General features: G+C 30.9%; 2 long non-coding RNA genes across 5 annotated transcripts; both read right to left on the bottom strand.

Annotated features, from left to right (window-relative positions):
• Positions 1 to 5644: 5644 nt before the first annotated feature.
• On the bottom strand, positions 5645 to 9495 carry LOC122196188 (uncharacterized). The gene is made up of 2 exons (XR_006187451.2): positions 9286 to 9495; positions 5645 to 5798 (listed from the first exon to the last, which is right to left on the bottom strand). It is a non-coding gene; the product is annotated as an uncharacterized LOC122196188 (long non-coding RNA).
• A 2335-nt stretch (positions 9496 to 11830) lies between these two features.
• Positions 11831 to 14613, bottom strand: LOC111912684 (uncharacterized). Of its 4 annotated transcripts, none has more exons than XR_002857258.2 (7): positions 14130 to 14613; positions 13993 to 14050; positions 13753 to 13889; positions 13535 to 13662; positions 12761 to 12844; positions 12461 to 12712; positions 11831 to 12390 (listed from the first exon to the last, which is right to left on the bottom strand). It is a non-coding gene; the product is annotated as an uncharacterized LOC111912684 (long non-coding RNA). The 4 variants fall into 4 exon arrangements; XR_002857257.2 differs by having other exon boundaries at positions 12461 to 12694; XR_002857259.2 differs by having other exon boundaries at positions 12461 to 12691.
• Positions 14614 to 17889: the final 3276 nt, after the last annotated feature.

Raw genomic sequence — 17889 nt, 5'->3', positions numbered from 1 at the left:
TATATGTATATGTTCGCTAAACTATACCTATTATAGTTTACCAGATGTTTGTTTGATCTCGACTTGTAGACACGGGTCAATTGCTCGGTTCGAACAATTGAGTTAAGTGAAAATTTTAAAGATAAAATTTTATATCCTATCACGTATTTAACATGTATAACTATCATTCAATCGACAGTCGGACTAGTGTATCCTACCCTAAGCCCACAACCAAACAAGGAAAAGGAATCAAGGTTATCCACAATAGTCCTAAGTCCATTAGAGCATACTTATACACTAATACATAAATGAATATGGTTTTAAAAGTAAAAGAGTTTGACGAGAGTTTAAATACAGTTTAGGAATGGTTTTATAAAGAAGTCTAACAGTGTTTTAAAAGTAGTTTGAAAATGGTTTGAAACAAGATGTTTAGCAAGTATATAAATGCTTATACTAACACAATTTCCAGTGTGTTTACTTGTATTCCCCCACTTAAAAGCATTTAAAACAATTAAAAAGGTTGATTGTTGTGACAACCCAAAATTTATCCGGTCATTTTTAACCTCTTCTTCCGTTAATAAAACTCGCTTTATTTAATTTTTCCGTTAACCTTTTGGATTAGGTTAATTAAATTGGGACTTTTATAATGACTACAAATTAGGAACACCCTCAATATTCCCTTGAAAAAGTTTTAGTTTCAACCAAGTCGAATTATGACCATTTAATTCGGGTGCGACCAAAAACCCCGTTTAACATCAGTATCGGGTAGATTTCCACCAAGCCACCAACTCAAACCCCTATATAAGGGTGAGTAAACCTCATTTACACCCTTTTCACTCTCTCTCTCTCTCTACAAGTTGCTTTCGATCCAAAAACGCCAATTTCGAGCTCCAAAATCGTAGGTAATCTATCCTAACTTGTTGTGTAGCTTATTTAACATGCAAATTCGTGTTTAAAACATCCAAAAGTGGCCAAATCATGTGTTTACGACCCAAGAACACTCTTGGGCCGAAAACACCCATAAGTGGGGTTTTAAAGCCCCAAAACCCCTCTAAATTACTCCTAGGGCTTAGATATGACTTGTGGACTTACACCTTCGAGCTTAGAACACTAAAACCTTGAATTTTGAGGAGTAAACATGAGTTTACGGCCCAAGAACACTATTGGACCGTAAACCCCTCTTCAAGGGCCGTGAGCACCTTTTAAGGTGTTAGAATTGCCCTCAAACACCTCCTATGACTTGGGTAAATGTCTAGAACCAACCACCATTGAAGTAGGGGCTTTAAACATCAATTAAACCAAGGACTTTGGAGTTTATGGCCGTAAACCCTCCTAGGATTGGTCCATGGGCCGTAAACCTGATAAAATGGTCATATGATGCCCCTAACACCCCTTATGACTTGTATAATTGACTAGAAACAAGTATGAACCATCAAAACACAAAAGGAAGGGGCTAGTAAGAGTTTACGGCTGTAAACTCTATGTTTACTGTCGTAAACTCCGATGAATGGTCTATTTGAGGCCTTAAACCCTTCATAAGCCCTAGATTTGAGCCTAGCTTAATTCCACTAGTGAGATAAGACTTTAAATCATCCAAGAGCACACCACCCATGAGTTTACGGCCGAAAACTCATGGGGATGTGGTCTTAGGGCCGTAAACTCTATAAAGAGTTTACTTTTGAAGAGCAAACTCCCTGACTAGGCCATGCACTCCCTTATTTGCAACCTAATAGCCTCCTAGCACTTGACCAAAGTGTTTTCCGCACATTAGGATGCTTATACGTGTTTAATTAGTATTATAATTACTAATTGTATGTAAACATATGTCATCATATGTTAATAGGTCACTAAGTGTGTTCAAGTCTTTACTTGACACCGAGCACCCAACCGGCACCTCCACCCGATCCACTTACAACATATGAGTTCATACCCCTGAATTAACCTTTTAAATGTTTTTACATGCTTTTATAGGGGGGAATACAAGTTAAAACATGCTAGTTATCATATCAATCATATGTGATTAATAACCCGCATGCACAAGGATTTATTACACTTTCAGCTGTTTTACCAAGTATAATACTATGGATGGTTTTCCAAAACGTCTTTGCTTGTTTAAATATTTTCTCAAATTATATCTCGTGCTGTATGTTTTACTTCTAAACCAGTTACAACAGTGTTTTAAACAAAGGTTTTCTTTACTTATATTGTGTTATCAAATTATATTCAAAACGTGTTTATGAGCGGTTTTCAAAACTTGTTTTACATAACAATATCAAGTCGTAAATTCTTATTTTTAAAGGTTTTCCAAAGGTTTTACCAAAGTTTTCTTCTATACTTCTAGGCTTCTACTTCGTTAAATGCATGCATGTACTTGTATAGTTATATAAATAATGTTTAAAAGACTTAGGAAGGCTAGTTCGCCCTATTTCCTTTTCCTTGTTGGGATGTGGTCTGGTGGGTATCGGATATCTGTCCGAAGGTCGTTTAAACATTAGTTATATATCATGTATACACGTATAGACATAAAAGTTTACATCGACCGGTTCATTTCCCTTGGGTAGCAAGGGCATCCTTCCATTCATCATTCATAGATCAGAGACACTAGTAACTATTATAGGAATAGTTAGGAGATTCTATTTACTCTTTCTAGTACGAGAATTCCAAAGGAGTCAGTTCATTCGCGAGTCTATATCATTTCTCCAGCGCCTCTAATAGAATTCAGAATACGAGGTGCATCTTCAGGACACGGATTTCCCCGTTGTCAAGTTGGTAACCAGAGTCTCCTGGAGGGAGAGCGGGCATTGTGTGTATAGATCTATACGGGACTGACACTCCCGCACCCTGATTGCTAGCTACATTCCACGGCCTACCAAGCCAAGGGGTGACAAATGTCACATTTATTTCGACGCTTGCAGGGCGTCAAGTACTCTAGTGTCAATCAGTATGGTTACGAGTATCTCCAGGTTTACCTTAAAATTCATGGCCTTAAGGTAACGAGAATTAACATTGTATTCTTGAAACAACACTCTTACGATTACCCTTTGTTTTAGACCTTGCTAGCTGTATTGTTCATTTGATACTGTCTGGGGTCTGTGTTTCTTTGTTTTAGACCTTGCTAGCTGTATCGTTCATTCGATATTGTCTGGGGTCTGTGTTTCTTTGTTTTATACCTTGCTAGCTGTATCGTTCATTTGATACTGCCTGGGGTCTGTGTTCCTTTGTTTTAGACCTTGCTAGCGGTATCGTACATTTGATATCGTCTGGGGTCTGTGTTTCCTTTTGTTAGACTGAGCCAGGCGTATCATTCATTCAATACTCTCCTAGAGTCTATGATTTCTTTTGCCTTAGTCAGCAGTATTTTCTGCTGAGGCATATGCTATTTTCCCTTAGTATTTTTACTAGTGATATTCTCTTACTTTCTTTAAAGTCAAATACCGTATTTTGGTAATGATAGTATTTCAGGGAAAATTTCTCTTTAAAACATAACACCGTCGAGTCTTGGTAGAAGACTGCTTTTAATTAAAAAATATAGGATTTTCTAGGAAAGGACGCTAATACACCATAGATTCTAAACTACTACTTTTATAAAGTTATTTTGAATAAAATGCTTACTTACACAAATGACACTAAATACTTATAAACTCACCAGCATTTATAAAAATGTTGATACTCGCTTTCAAAATAACTTGTATTCTCAGGTCAGCAATAGACATGTACACCCGGGAGCTTTTGTGAAGCCAGCCTAGAACCGAGCTGCATCTATACTAGTTTCTGTATTACTTTGATGTCTCTATAAAATGTAACTTATGTAAAACTATTACTATTAATGCAATGGTTGTTGTACTTTCATTACTATACTGCATATGTTGTGATACTTGACATGACGTCATCCACCCCAGAACGTTTCCGCCGTTCCGGTTTTGGGGTGTAACAATTGTAGGGGTATGAATTCACCTGTAATGAGTTGATTGACTGTAATATCGGGAAAGGATGCTGAGTGCTAAGTAAAATCTCGGGCACAAGTAGATCCTGATAAGCATATAATAGTACACACATGTATATAATTAGTGTTTAACTCAACTAATTATGATAGGAAATCACTTTAGGGACTAGAAAACACTTATTTTGAAGTGTTACAATCACATATGATTGCATATAAGGGTTATATGGCCTCACCAGTGGAGTGTAAGGCCAGAATGCATCAATTTTGTGTGTGTGCGGCCAGGGTGTGCGACCGCACACTCCCTGTGGAACATGCTAATGTGTGTCTTAAGGCCTTGGGAACCATCTAGGAAGTGTGTCTTAGCCATAGCTTAACTTAAAGGGGTGTTTGTTACCATTTTTGGCCCTAAAAGGGTGTGTACGGCCACACAAAGGGTGTGTACGGCCTTACACCCTTGATGATCTTGTAAAGATGGTCAAAATTGTGTTTCAAGGTCATATCATGTATCATCTAGGTGTTCTTGAACATGCTTTAACATATAATATGAGTTTTAAGGCTAATATGCACCAAACAAAGGGGTGTACGGCCACATGGAGTGTGTATGGCCGTACACTCCTTGATGTTCATGATTTTAGACGATTTTTAATGGCATATCTAGTAAGTAACAAACATGGGAACGAGTACTTACGATATAGAAGCCTTTCAGGGGTGTTTGAGGTCCAAGAACTTAGTAGGTGTTCTTGGTGAAACTGAAGAACACTTGAAGATCGACCAAATGAAGTGATTTCATTGATGAAATCAATGATTCATACAAGATAGAGGAAGAATCAACAGATCAAGGGAAGAATACTTACAATCTTGATGATATAGGTGCAGAAATGGATGATAGTTGAGAGCATAAATGAGTTCTTGGCTAAGGCATGTGAAAAGGGTTGAATAGAGGCTAAGTACTCAATATATAGACCAGAGTGTACGGCCAGAGGGGGTGGTGTACGGCCGCACACCCAAGTGTACGGCCGTACACTCCTCATAATGGAGTGTATGGCCATTTTGTGAAGTGTTTGAACTTGTGGGACCCATTTCTACACCCTAACTTGAAGGTCCTATGCTTAGAACACTCAAATTGACTCAAAATAGTGCTAGAAGATAGCAAAACGAGTCTGACCTTGATTGATTTGAATAATTGAACAAGGTAGAAATTTCGGGTTGTCACACACCAATAGTCATGTACTCAATTTCTAATTAACAGTTGTTAATAGCAAAAACATATATTTCAACAAATACATAGACGTCAAAGTAGATTGTTGAAGTAAATATTGTTTTTAATGTACAATCCTAAGATATGATTATTTTAAAAGTACAATGGATAAATGGTACTCTTTATGTAAATGATACGTGTTTAAAAAAGGTATGACAAATGGTTAGAGGTCCATCAAACCAATAGAAAATACATTAACACCTAAGTCAAAAAGTATATCTATTGTAGCAAATTATAGCAATTCTTTTCAAAGAACATTAAAATGCTTTTTTGTCCCTTATGGAATATTGCTTTAAACATTTTTGTCAAAGGTTAAAGCTGTCATTCTCTATTGTATACATAAGGTTGATGATTTTTAGTGATTACGTCCATTTATGTCACACCCCCAAACCAGAACGATAGAAACGTTCGGGGGCGGATGACGTCATGTACAGTATCATAACAATTGAATACTAAAGAAAGCAAACACAACCAATATAGATATAATTTAAAAGGTTACATTGTTTCAAAAGTTACATGTTTCCAAATAAATTATAATATGATGACAAAATGATGTTTGGAACTAATGCCTTAGCGCTCCGGCCTCAAAAGCTGATGATTACCTGTTTTACAGATTCTCTGAGAATACAAGTTGTTTGAAAAAGTGTCAACAATTAAGTTGGTGAGTTCATAAGTATCATATCATACATACTTATAAAGCTAGCATTTTTCCTTGAACCTCATGCATTTGAAACCCCCATACAATTTTTCAAACACCTTAAGCATTTGAAACCTCTTATTTTAATGAATACCACTCAAAAATCTCTTAATAATGATTTACAATTCAAAGGCTTTATAACTTATATAATATATTTAATAAACAATTAATGGATACTCTACTATAAAAAGGTCAATCTTTTTTAGTAGACACACAAATACAAATCACATACAAAATTCACAAAGAAAACAAGTTTAAAGTTTTTTGTGTTGGTTTGAGGGTTTTGAACAATTTTTCGAGCCATGTTATTATGTTGAAGTTTTTAATTTGTAAGTTTGTTTTATACTAATTCTTTTTTGTATTTTCTTGACTTAAATATTCTTTTAAGAATATCATTGTATGTTGTGGTTGAAATTTTCATGTAAATTAGATTAGATTCATATTATCGATCATATGTTATGGAACGTGATATATATATATATATATATATATATATATATATATATATAATATTTAATTAACTATTATATATATGTTTGTATGTTCATGTTGCTTCAAAACAATAACTAATTAAAAATCATGATCCATATTATCCATGTAAGCCTTTTTTAAAATGCAAATTGTCAATCTTTTCACTTTATGTTTTAGTATGTTTTTAACATTTTAATTATAATAATAAGTGTTTTTTAAAAGTTTCTTTCACTTATAACAAGCGGTTTTAAAAGAAATAAGCAATAATTATAAATAATAAAATTAAATTACATTGATATGCCATATTATCCATGCAAGTCTCTTTTGAAATGCAAATTGTCTGTCTTATCACTTTATTATTTAGTGTATGTTCCACATTTAAATAATAATATTAAGTGTTCTTAAAAGTCTTATTTAACTTATTATTAATAATAAGTGGTTTTAAATTAATGAATAACAATTTTAAATGATAATAACATCAAATTATAAATTACATTTAGCTATAAAAAATTGTATTTTAAATGAACATCATTATTGAAATTAGAAAATGATCACATAAGTAAAAGTATAATTAATCAATAATAATAATTGTTAAAAATAATACTAAATAGATAATTATATTTAATTCTATTAATGAGGTATTTTGGTTGATGTCAATGAATATTATTGTTCAAAATAATAGAGATTATATATATATATATATATATATATATATATATATATATATATATATATATATATATATATATATATATATTAGTGTAAAAATATTATCTCAAAGTTAATGTCAATAACATAACTATTTTAAACATATATTTTTCAATATTTTAATAATAAATTTTTAATCTTCACTGCGCAACGCGCGAGATTCGTCTAGTTTGTATGAATAATTGTATGTCATTTATTGTAAATAATCACGTTTGTTTCTAGAAAATCAAATATTTTCCATAAAATTAGTTGCAGGCCGGTTGCTTGTAAAATAATGGTGTTTATCCCGGAAAATCCTATATTTTCCATAAAACTAAATTGTAGTCTTAATTGTTCTAAGACCGAAAAGAATAAGTATTTTACCGTACTTAAATTAGTAATATGTAGTTTTATACATTTATAAAACCATTCGACGAAATGTGTTTTCGTGTAAATTGCACGTATAGACGTTTTCCCATGTGAGTTTTCATAACCGTTATATTAATGACTTGCATGCCTCGACGTTCTTCAGGCATCAAAATGATGTGACATTTGTCACCCATAACCTGCCGGTCTGACTGTAACTAATAGTCAATGTGTGGGCACCAAAACGTGAGATGTACTCTACAACTTTCATTTAGATCACTAAGGCTAAAAAGTAATCTATCATAAACTCAATTTTTTTGATTCCCGGTGTCGTGTCGGTTTTGTCACGAATTTGATAGGTTATAACTTCTTAATTTATCATACCTTATAAATAAGTATAATGCACATAATAACTTATATAAACATGGTTTTCCGTTTATATATATATATATATATATATATATATATATATATATATATATATATATATATATATATATATATATATATATATATAAACATTCTTTCATGGCTAAAGACGATAAAATGCAACAAAGTTACAATGTGGTTTTACATATACAATATACATCTTTGGACTTGGCTTGACTTTAAGTTGTCAATTGTCGCAATTTGGATCGAGTGCAATGTCATCAATCTTTCAAATTGCCCAAAAAGGCCAATGTACTTTTGATTTAGAACGTAAAGTTTTTTTTAATCAATTATACCATCAATGATTTTGTGATGTATGAAAGATGTAAATTTTCACTTTTTTTAGTGTTTTGATGCATATATACCATAATCATTGTATTTAAGTTAGCCAAAAATGGCAATTTACTTTTGTTTGATAATGTTATTAACTATTAATTTAATTTTATACCTATATACATTATTGCTTTCTTAACTTTGAATCCCCTTGCAATTGTTTACAACAATATAATTTTGATTTATACCAATATACATTATTGGTTTTTTAACGACTATGTACATCATTTATTATCTTATTTTGATATTATTTTATAATTCATACCAATGTAATCAAATTTTTTTAATTAAATTTTACAATATCAATGTACTTTGGCCTTTAATTTGTATCAGATTGCATTGCTATGAAAGTTGGTAACAAATTAAATTACATTGCTATGATCATCCTCCAGAAGTTTAATGGCATTGAAAAATATTAAAAAGGTTAAAAGTTTCAATAAATTTACGTACTCAACTATCATGATCTTTTCCAAATACAAATAATTCTTGAAAAAGTGAGCAGTTTACATGGCTTATTTCCTTCTGATGCACTCTCTTGTAATGATTTTTTTGTGATGGGTGTGATCCAGTCAACATACATATGGATAAAAAAATTATGATGCTTTAACATTTAGTTTATTAAACATTTCATATTCAAAAGCAAAAATGAATTTTATAAAATACTTATTTTTGCATCCTACATTCCGCAATTTACAATAAAAAATTAATTATAGGATCCTACTTTGATGGATACATATTTCCTACGTGATGATAATGTCTGCTTCACCTACCTTTATAAATCAATTGTGAAAGTATGTTCAAAATTAGGATTTCAATAAAATTATGATCAACATGTGTTTCTCTTTGAAACTATAGTTATTTTCAAAAATACAAAAAAGTGCTTATGTGTAGCTTAACCTTCGACGACCGGTTCAAAATTAGGATTTCAACAAAAGTATGATCAGACATGTTCAAAAATAAATATGGAGTTCCATATTTCTCAAACAAGAGCTTCATAATCATTTTTTTTGTGAAATTAAGCTTCTAATAGTGTTTAACTTAACCTTAAATGACCAGTTCCATCGTTTTTAAATAATTTAAGGATTCGAATAAAAATTATTAATTCTTGGGCCTCAAAATTACCTTCCATGAACTGAATCTATGATAGAAATTCGAGGTTTAAGGTTGTCATAGAATGGAGTCCGACCACCACCAGCCTCATTCGGACCACCGACGCCTCTACTCGTCGGCTGTAACATCCCCGATGACCACCACTCTCCACTTCTCTCGCTTCTATTTCTTGGTTTCAGTTCTCCATCAAGCACCACAAAGAGGAGGGAAATGGGGTTTTTGTGTTGCTTCGCAGCCATCTTTTCCGGTGAGGAGCCCGACTCCGGCTTCCCCATCCTCTTTGTTTTTCTTCTGATCGTATATGAAATATACGCCAAAGACACACTTTTTTTGTTTTATGTTCTTATTCCCGCTTCTGATCGAACATGAGGAAATAAGGTTTTAATTTCCTTTTGTTCCTATTATTTACTTATTTTACTTTTTAAAATAACCAAATCAATAACCCATTAATATTATTTTTTATATCTTTTTTAATTAGTTGATAAATCAAATAACAATTTAAGTCTAGGTGAATGAATATAATATGTTTTCTCCATTTTCTTTTATAAGTTAAAAGAGAAAATAACATAACTTAGAACACAAACCCAATAATAATTATTTGTAACTAGGTGAGTTATCCCGCGTTGCGGGGCCAGATGTGTGATTTTTAAAACACAACATCCTTATGAATATACTAATTTTCCAACAAATTTGAGAGTTTTGACCTCTGTTATAACCATTTTATGTTTTTAGTAATAAATGAATTTTTGACAAATCACTTGAATTATTCCTTCTATAGTTCTATTTTTACTGCCTTTACTGTAAGTGCAAAATGATGCTAATCATAATCAAAATTTAAATAGAAAAGAAAATTTCTAATATTGTTGTATTGAGTCGTCCCTTTTCACTATTATTTGTTTCTATCGTGTGGGCAGGATCCTTTTGCTTCCATAAGTGACCAAGCCTCTGTTTCTGCATCAAAATCCCATACACTTGGTAGGGAAGTTCTCCCTCCAATCAAAAGCAAATTCTTTCCCCAAGGTACCTAATACAAAAAAAAACAATATTACTAAATTTATAATTAAAATCAACAAATAGCAATATATTTGTTTGTTTATTCTAATAATAGTTAATAAATACCAAACCATGACCCTTGCATGTTGGAATCTTGAGTGTAAGAGTAGATGGTGAAAGGTACAATCTTGATGAAGTTGTTGTCCATGAAAGATTTTCAAAATTGAGAACCTGAAAAAGCATACACATTACACAACTTTTAGTAATATGCACACAGCAAGTGTATTTTTAAGCAAAAAAATTATCAAAAAAGCATTTCATGATTTAGCAAGTGATTATATTGCTAAAATTCTACAATAATTGAAGACAAATAAATAGGAAAATATATACTACATGTACATCGTCTAATAATCCATTTTGAGATTCACCACCAACAATAATCATCTTCTTTCCAATTACAGCTGCTGCTTGGTATTTAGGAGCAAAGGGTAAACATCCATTCACCTTAAAGTTAAGATCAGTATTCCATTTTTGGTATCTTAGGTCACTAAACTTTCTAAATTTGGACTGCTTTACCATGCTGATGTGGCAGGCAAAATATTACTCAATGGAAGGAAATTAGAAAGTTTATTGAGGTAAATGGAATGGTGTGATGCTAAGCAACCTGTCCACAACAAAATCCATCACTCATGTTGATGTTGTGTTCTACTTCACCTAAAATTGTGTCCAATTGGCAAACAAATACACTACATAATGGAATCCATCCGTTTTTTGATTTTGTGGGTTAGTGGGTTTATTTATGTGTGTGGGTAGTTGGGTAGGTAGGTGGATGGGTGAGGTTGGAAGAGATGATGAGTATATAAAGTGATTTGGCAAAAATAAAGAGGTAATAGGAGAATATTTTCATTTTCATTTTATAATAAAACATAAGGATTGTAGACATAAGTTATAAAAACTAACCTGGGAATAATTCTTAATGACCATATTATACAATAATGTTTTGTTCTCAGCATCCTGCGACAACAACCTGGTAAGATCAAACATGATTATTTTTCATATACTTTCTCAATTGGTAATTAGTAAATTATGATGTTTCAGATTTACAATTACATGTAATCTTTGATTTAAAATATGGAAAATGGAAACACGTCCACCACACCTATCATTACTCACACTTGGATGACCACTACAGCTGTAAAAGACATCCTAAAAGATTATATTTTTGTTTCTGTTTGATGGCCTTCTTCACCAGGTCTAACAATTTCACTGATCCAGTCGAACAATAACTTATATAAATTTGCAACTGTAGGTCTTCTCCTAGACAACTGAAGGATATTGAAATCAGCTAATTGTATGGTTTGTGATCAGAATCAAATGAAATTATTAGCAATTGAGATTAAGAAAAAATTCATTGATTGAATAAAAGAGATACGGAGTGTTTACAGTAGTCATATGCATGATGTTCATATGACATGTAAGGGATCATAATGAGTCCCTAGCTAGCTCTACAAACTTCAAATTTGATCAAATTAAAGCACAATCAGAGTAATAATTGGAAACCTAGCTCCATAATCGCATATAAAATATGGACCCAATATAGCCAATGAAAAAACTAATGTGAAAATTCCCAAAAATATAAACATATAGATAATATGAACTGAGATTAATGGCAATTGCATACCTAATCATAGATTAGGAAAGATTTTCCCAAAAAAAAAGCTAAAAAGGTCAATGCCAGTCAGCTACACTTGTCCATTTGAAATGCACTTTCGTTGGGGATTCTTATCAAACACATGGTATGCGTCCCTTGCCTCATGCCTACGACTTATCTTCCTATATCAACCATATCAGCCAACTCCAAAACCCTATCGTTGCTATTTCATCTTTATTTACATACCGGTCAAAAAGTTACACACACACACGGAGAGATAATGGAAATGTTTCAGTCACCACCCTCACATCTTCTTCTTCTCCTCTGATTACTAAATTCCCTGACCCTTTGAAAGCTTCCTCAAGCCTAATTAGCCCAACCCCATGAGGCCCAAGAACAGTTGTCACCATTCCCACTTTCTTCCCGGATTTCCTGCCCATTACTTATGAGCTCGGAGCAACCTTATGCACTACCTATGTTGAAAAAAAATGATAATTGTAATTTGTGATGAATCAAAATTGAATAGTGACTTGTGATTTATACCTTTTCCAGATTGTTCAAAGAATTTGAGTAGAAACAAATACCTATTGGTTAGCCTCATCAATGGCAGCCCAACCCACATAAACGAAATTAAAGCCCCATAAACTTCTTGGACCATCTATTTATTTGTGTGTGTATCCCAAGTTGTCATTCTCAACATTGAAAAAGACGACCCCTCTTCTTGCTTCTCGATCTCATGCACTTTCCCGCAAAGCCAATTACTAATCCTTCTCTCTTCTAAATCGAAATCACAGACTGGATCAGAAGATGATAATGATTGGTGACTGGTGTGAAAAATGGTACCTTTTTATATAAGCCTATTTGGAGTCTAAACATCTAAGCATATGTGTTCTAATGCAGCATCAGCAACCCTCTATATTTCCAAATCTAATGCAAGATATAGATTCATTACATAAGAAATGAAAGTTAAATTAGGGATGAGCATGGGTCGGTTTGGGTCGGTTTTTGGCTAAAACCAAACCAAACCGTAGAAAGTCAGTTTTTCGATTTTTAAACCCATATAGGTTCGGTTTTTGCATGGTTCGGTTTTTCGGTTTTCCGGGTTGGGTTTATGGGTTTTCGGTTTTAAACCGTGGGTTTATGAGCTCCTATTTTTTTTTTCTAGTTTTTGGGTTCAAACCTAGTGAAAATACGTTGCGATAAATAGTATTGTATCTACTTTAAATATACCAAAATAAAGAGTACGAATTCTAGTATTATAAAAACATAAAAATGTTTAAAATATCAAAGTTTAACACCATTAACACTTTATTGAAAATAAACATAAAGTATTAAAGAGATAAAGTCTAAAGTCTAAAACTAAAAGTTTAAAACATAATAAATAATATATATGTGGGTCGGTTCGGTTTTTATGGGCGGTTTTATACGTCAAAACCGAACCAAACCGTTATTTTTCGGTTTTTGTAAAATTCAAACCTAAACCGTCGGTTATTGTTTTGGTTTCGGTTTTTCGGTTTCGGTTATATCGGTTTTTTTCGGTTTTTCGGTTTTTCGGTTCGGTTTTTGCTCATCCCTAAGTTAAATCACTTTCTCAATAGAATCAGATGTTGAACTTACTATAGGTCTTGATGTATGTATCTTTTGGTATTGCTCTTGAAAGTTGACCTTCTTTTTTTACAGCTGATTGAATCACCACATAGCTCCTTAACATGAAGCATCTTGACAACTTTGGCTGCATATGTCGTCTGTATAAATGAATGTTCAAACTCGAGTCTTTAATTTGTAGATATTATCATATCGGAAGTGTGTTAAGGTTACAGATTAGCTGGTGTTACCTTGTTGTTGGGTTTCGGGGGTGGTTTTTGAGCGCTGGTTGAAGCAGAAGAGTTGTTCCTAGAAGAAGAACCTGGAATTGGTGATTTTACAGGAAAATATATGTTCTTCTCTACGTCATAATAGAACCCTGGAAGGTCTATCAAGAAAAAAACATTTATACAATCAATTTAAGAAGTGGGGTGGAGATGAATCAAGAAGTATAATATTCTAAATAAAAACCAAAATAAACTAAAGCCTACCGGGATGGCTTTGAGGAATCTGTATTTCTGATCAGAACCACAATGACCCAATATAACCCTAAATCACACAAAATAACACATCATATCATCATAAAAAGAACATAATCAAAAGGAAAGAAGAAAGTCACAAGAGAAACCTGAACAACAGAAGAATCGCAGGTGGAAAATTAGATGGAGGCAAATGTGCAAAACCCTCGGGAAGCGTCAATCACATTTACTTGTAGAAAGACATTTGAGAATGTAATAATGAGAAGCAGCACTTGGTCTTTAGTGTTGGGCTGCTGTCAGTAGCACAAATGGAGAGAATATTGGGTATGGCGGCGCTAGGCAGCCGCCGTAGTGAGGGCCGACGATCTCACCGGAGAAAGATGGATCAGATGGAAAGAATTCGTGACATGAAGAAGAGTAGGAGCAGAACACATATGAATGGAGGAAGCGGCAGTGAGCAGAAGAAGACAGTCAGCGATTTCGGATTTAGGAGAAAAATTCAACGAAAGGGGAACCTGTATTGATAAGCGGTGACAGTCGGATCAATGGCGGTGGGTTACAGAAATTAGAATATTATTGGCTGAGAAGACAGTGAAGCAAAGCACAAACAACACGTGTACGACAATGCATACAATGACCCAAAATAAATAAGTAAAAGAAAAGAAGCACACCAATGAAACACGTAGACACCATTTCTGCATAATTCAACATTAGTTCCTATTCTGCGCAAATTAGCATGAAGTCACTGTTCCTAAGGATTGTCAAGTTTAATATATATATATATATATATATATATATATATATATATATATATATATATATATAATTGTTGCGCAAATTAGCATGAAGTCACTATTCCTAAGGATCGTCCAAGTTTAATATATATATATATATATATATATATATATATATATATATATATATATATATATATATATATATATAATTGTTGCGCAAATCAACATGAAGTCATTATTCCTACGGATTGTCCAAGTTTAATATATATATATATATATATATATATATATATATATATATATATATATATATATATATATATATATATATATATATATAATTATTGTTATATGGAGATATTTTTGATAATAATTTTATATAATGTCCATTTATATTAAATATTATAAATATTACATGTTGTATTTGTGTTTATTTCTATGATGTATGTTTGTGGCTAAATTTATTTTTTATAGAGTAATTTACAGAAATGGTCCATATGCTTTGGTTAGATTTGCAGCTTTGGTCATTAAGTTTAACTATTGTATCCCTATGATTTATGAATATTACAGTTTTGATCATTGTTTCATACAAAAACACTAACTTACTCTTTCTTTTTCTTTTTCATTTCCTTTTAACAAAGTATTATTATTATTATTATTATTATTATACAATAATTTTATCCGTTCTTTATTTTAATAGAATTTGTATGTATTTCTTATAAAATTATTTTTAATTTTATATTAAATATTCAACACTATATATATATATATATATATATATATATATATATATATATATATATATATATATCATATTATTAGTTATTCTTAGCTTTATTTGTTTATCTTTATTTTTGTGGTTTAAAAATCTTTTAATATTTTTGACGTCTAATTTGAATATAAAATTTAATACTTTTGTTTTAAGTTTTGTTCGTTCAAATTATCTAACGTTTTTTTTATATGTTTTGTTGGAATAAACAAATTAAAATAGAACTCTGAATAACTATCAAACATCAAATATAACTAGTTGCTATTGTTTTTTATGTATTTTTCGTTTACATCATTTGTTTATGTGCTTTACTTTTTTTTTATTCAGCTTTATGAGGTTTATTGTTACTTTTTAAACATATAATCTTAAATACTAGGATAAACAACTACCATACCATCATAACAAAATGAGTATTAACAAGCGGTAAATTTTAACAAATGAATAGGATTCGAATTAAAATACGAGGAGAATTTTTTATTATTTCAAACAATATATATACTTATTGGATATTAACAAACGGTAGATTTTATTTAAGATTATTCTTTTAACAAATTGTTGTTAAAATATAATTGTTATTTCGATTGTTGTTATGACAATATGATAGTTGTTTATCATAATATTTAAGATTATTCATTTAAAAAGTAAAAATAAAACATATTAGAGCTGAATAAAAAAAATAAAGCACATAATAAATTGTGTAAACGAAAAACACATAAAAAACATTAAATAATTATATTTGGTATTTGATACTTATTCAGGGTTCTATTTTAATTTGTTTATTCGATCAAAAGATAAAAAAAAATCTTATATGACGTGAACGAACAAAACAAAAAAAATATATATTAAATCCTATATTCAAATACAAGGTCATAAATATTGAAATATTTTAAAACTACAAAAACGAAGATAAATAAATAAAGCTAAGAATAAATGATAATATGATATATATATATATATATATATATATATATATATATATATATATATATATATATATATATATATATATATATATATAATTTAGGTAAATAATTTAAAAAAAATAAAAATAGTTTTATAATACAAATCCTACTAAAATAAAGAACAAATAAAATTGTTATATAATAATAATAATCAAATTAAAAATAATAATAATAAATTTCTAAAAGAAAATGAAAAAGAAAAAAAAAAGATAAGTTAGTCTTTTTATGTGAAATAAGGACCAAAACTACAATATTCATAAATTATAGGGATGTAACCTATCAAATTTTAAACTTACGGACAAAAACTACAAATCTTACCAAATCAGATGGACCATTTTTGTAATTTACTTTTTTTTATATATTTGTATATAAAAGTCATGTTTTTATTTTACTGGTATTTCGGTTTGTCCCATTAGTAATTTATTTTTTTAATATTTTGTTCACGTATGTTTTTTATATTTTTGCCTACTCCATTCTACTACATTGTATATTTGATTGTACAATATGAATATTTTATCATTAATCTTGACATGAAGAAAGTACGTTACATTACACTGTATATTATATTGTACATGATTATTATTTTTAGTTTTGTGTTCATATATGTTTATTACATTACCGTCATGTTTAACTTACCATATATCAATATATCAATGTCCTTTCAACGATTTAATCTCATTTTCATGATTTATTATCTTTTTTCACTATACTCAAATGTATATTGCATCCTATAAACTTATGATTTTATCAAATATCTAAACTTAAAAAATGTAAATTTGATATTCATAATAGTATATATATTTATTTTAAAACAATATTCTAAACTTACAAACAAAACCTCTATTTTGGTAATTAAAACAAAATTACAAAATTTTAATAATCATTAGGATTTTGAATTATAAAAATTGTTTTTCTTTTGTCAACCGTGGTTTCCACGGGTTTAAACATAGTGGTCTAATATACAAGTGTCATGGATTACCCCAATAGTCTTTCATACACATGTCATAGACTATCCTTGGGGTCTTCCATGCAAGTATCACAAAGACAACTGGCATCCTACATTGTATAGTGAGAAGACTTACCTGTCTCACAAAGTCTAATAAACCAAAACTAACTGTAGAAGTGATTAATCGAGTATGAGAATGAAATCAGAGTAAACAAAGTAAAATGAACACAAGTAGTAAATAAGATCTGGTTTATACCTCACTTATACTTTCACAATACAAAGAGTGTTCTAGAGAGAATAACTTCTAAAAAAGTCCTATCTAACTCTGAGTACAACTCCTATTTATAAGAGAATTAGAAAGTATACAAAAAATACTAAGGGCTAGACATTAAGACTTCGAAACAATAATCCCTTAGTAAATAGATTACAGACTTCGAAACTACTCAAACTAGTTCGACACATTACAACATTTTCAACACTAACATTCTCCCCTTT

The sequence above is a fragment of the Lactuca sativa genome, chromosome 9, assembly GCF_002870075.4.
Source record: "Lactuca sativa cultivar Salinas chromosome 9, Lsat_Salinas_v11, whole genome shotgun sequence".
In the NCBI taxonomy this organism is placed as follows: domain Eukaryota; kingdom Viridiplantae; phylum Streptophyta; class Magnoliopsida; order Asterales; family Asteraceae; genus Lactuca; species Lactuca sativa.
The sequence above is the reverse complement of the archived record's forward strand: the minus strand, read 5'-3'. Positions and strand labels throughout refer to the sequence as shown.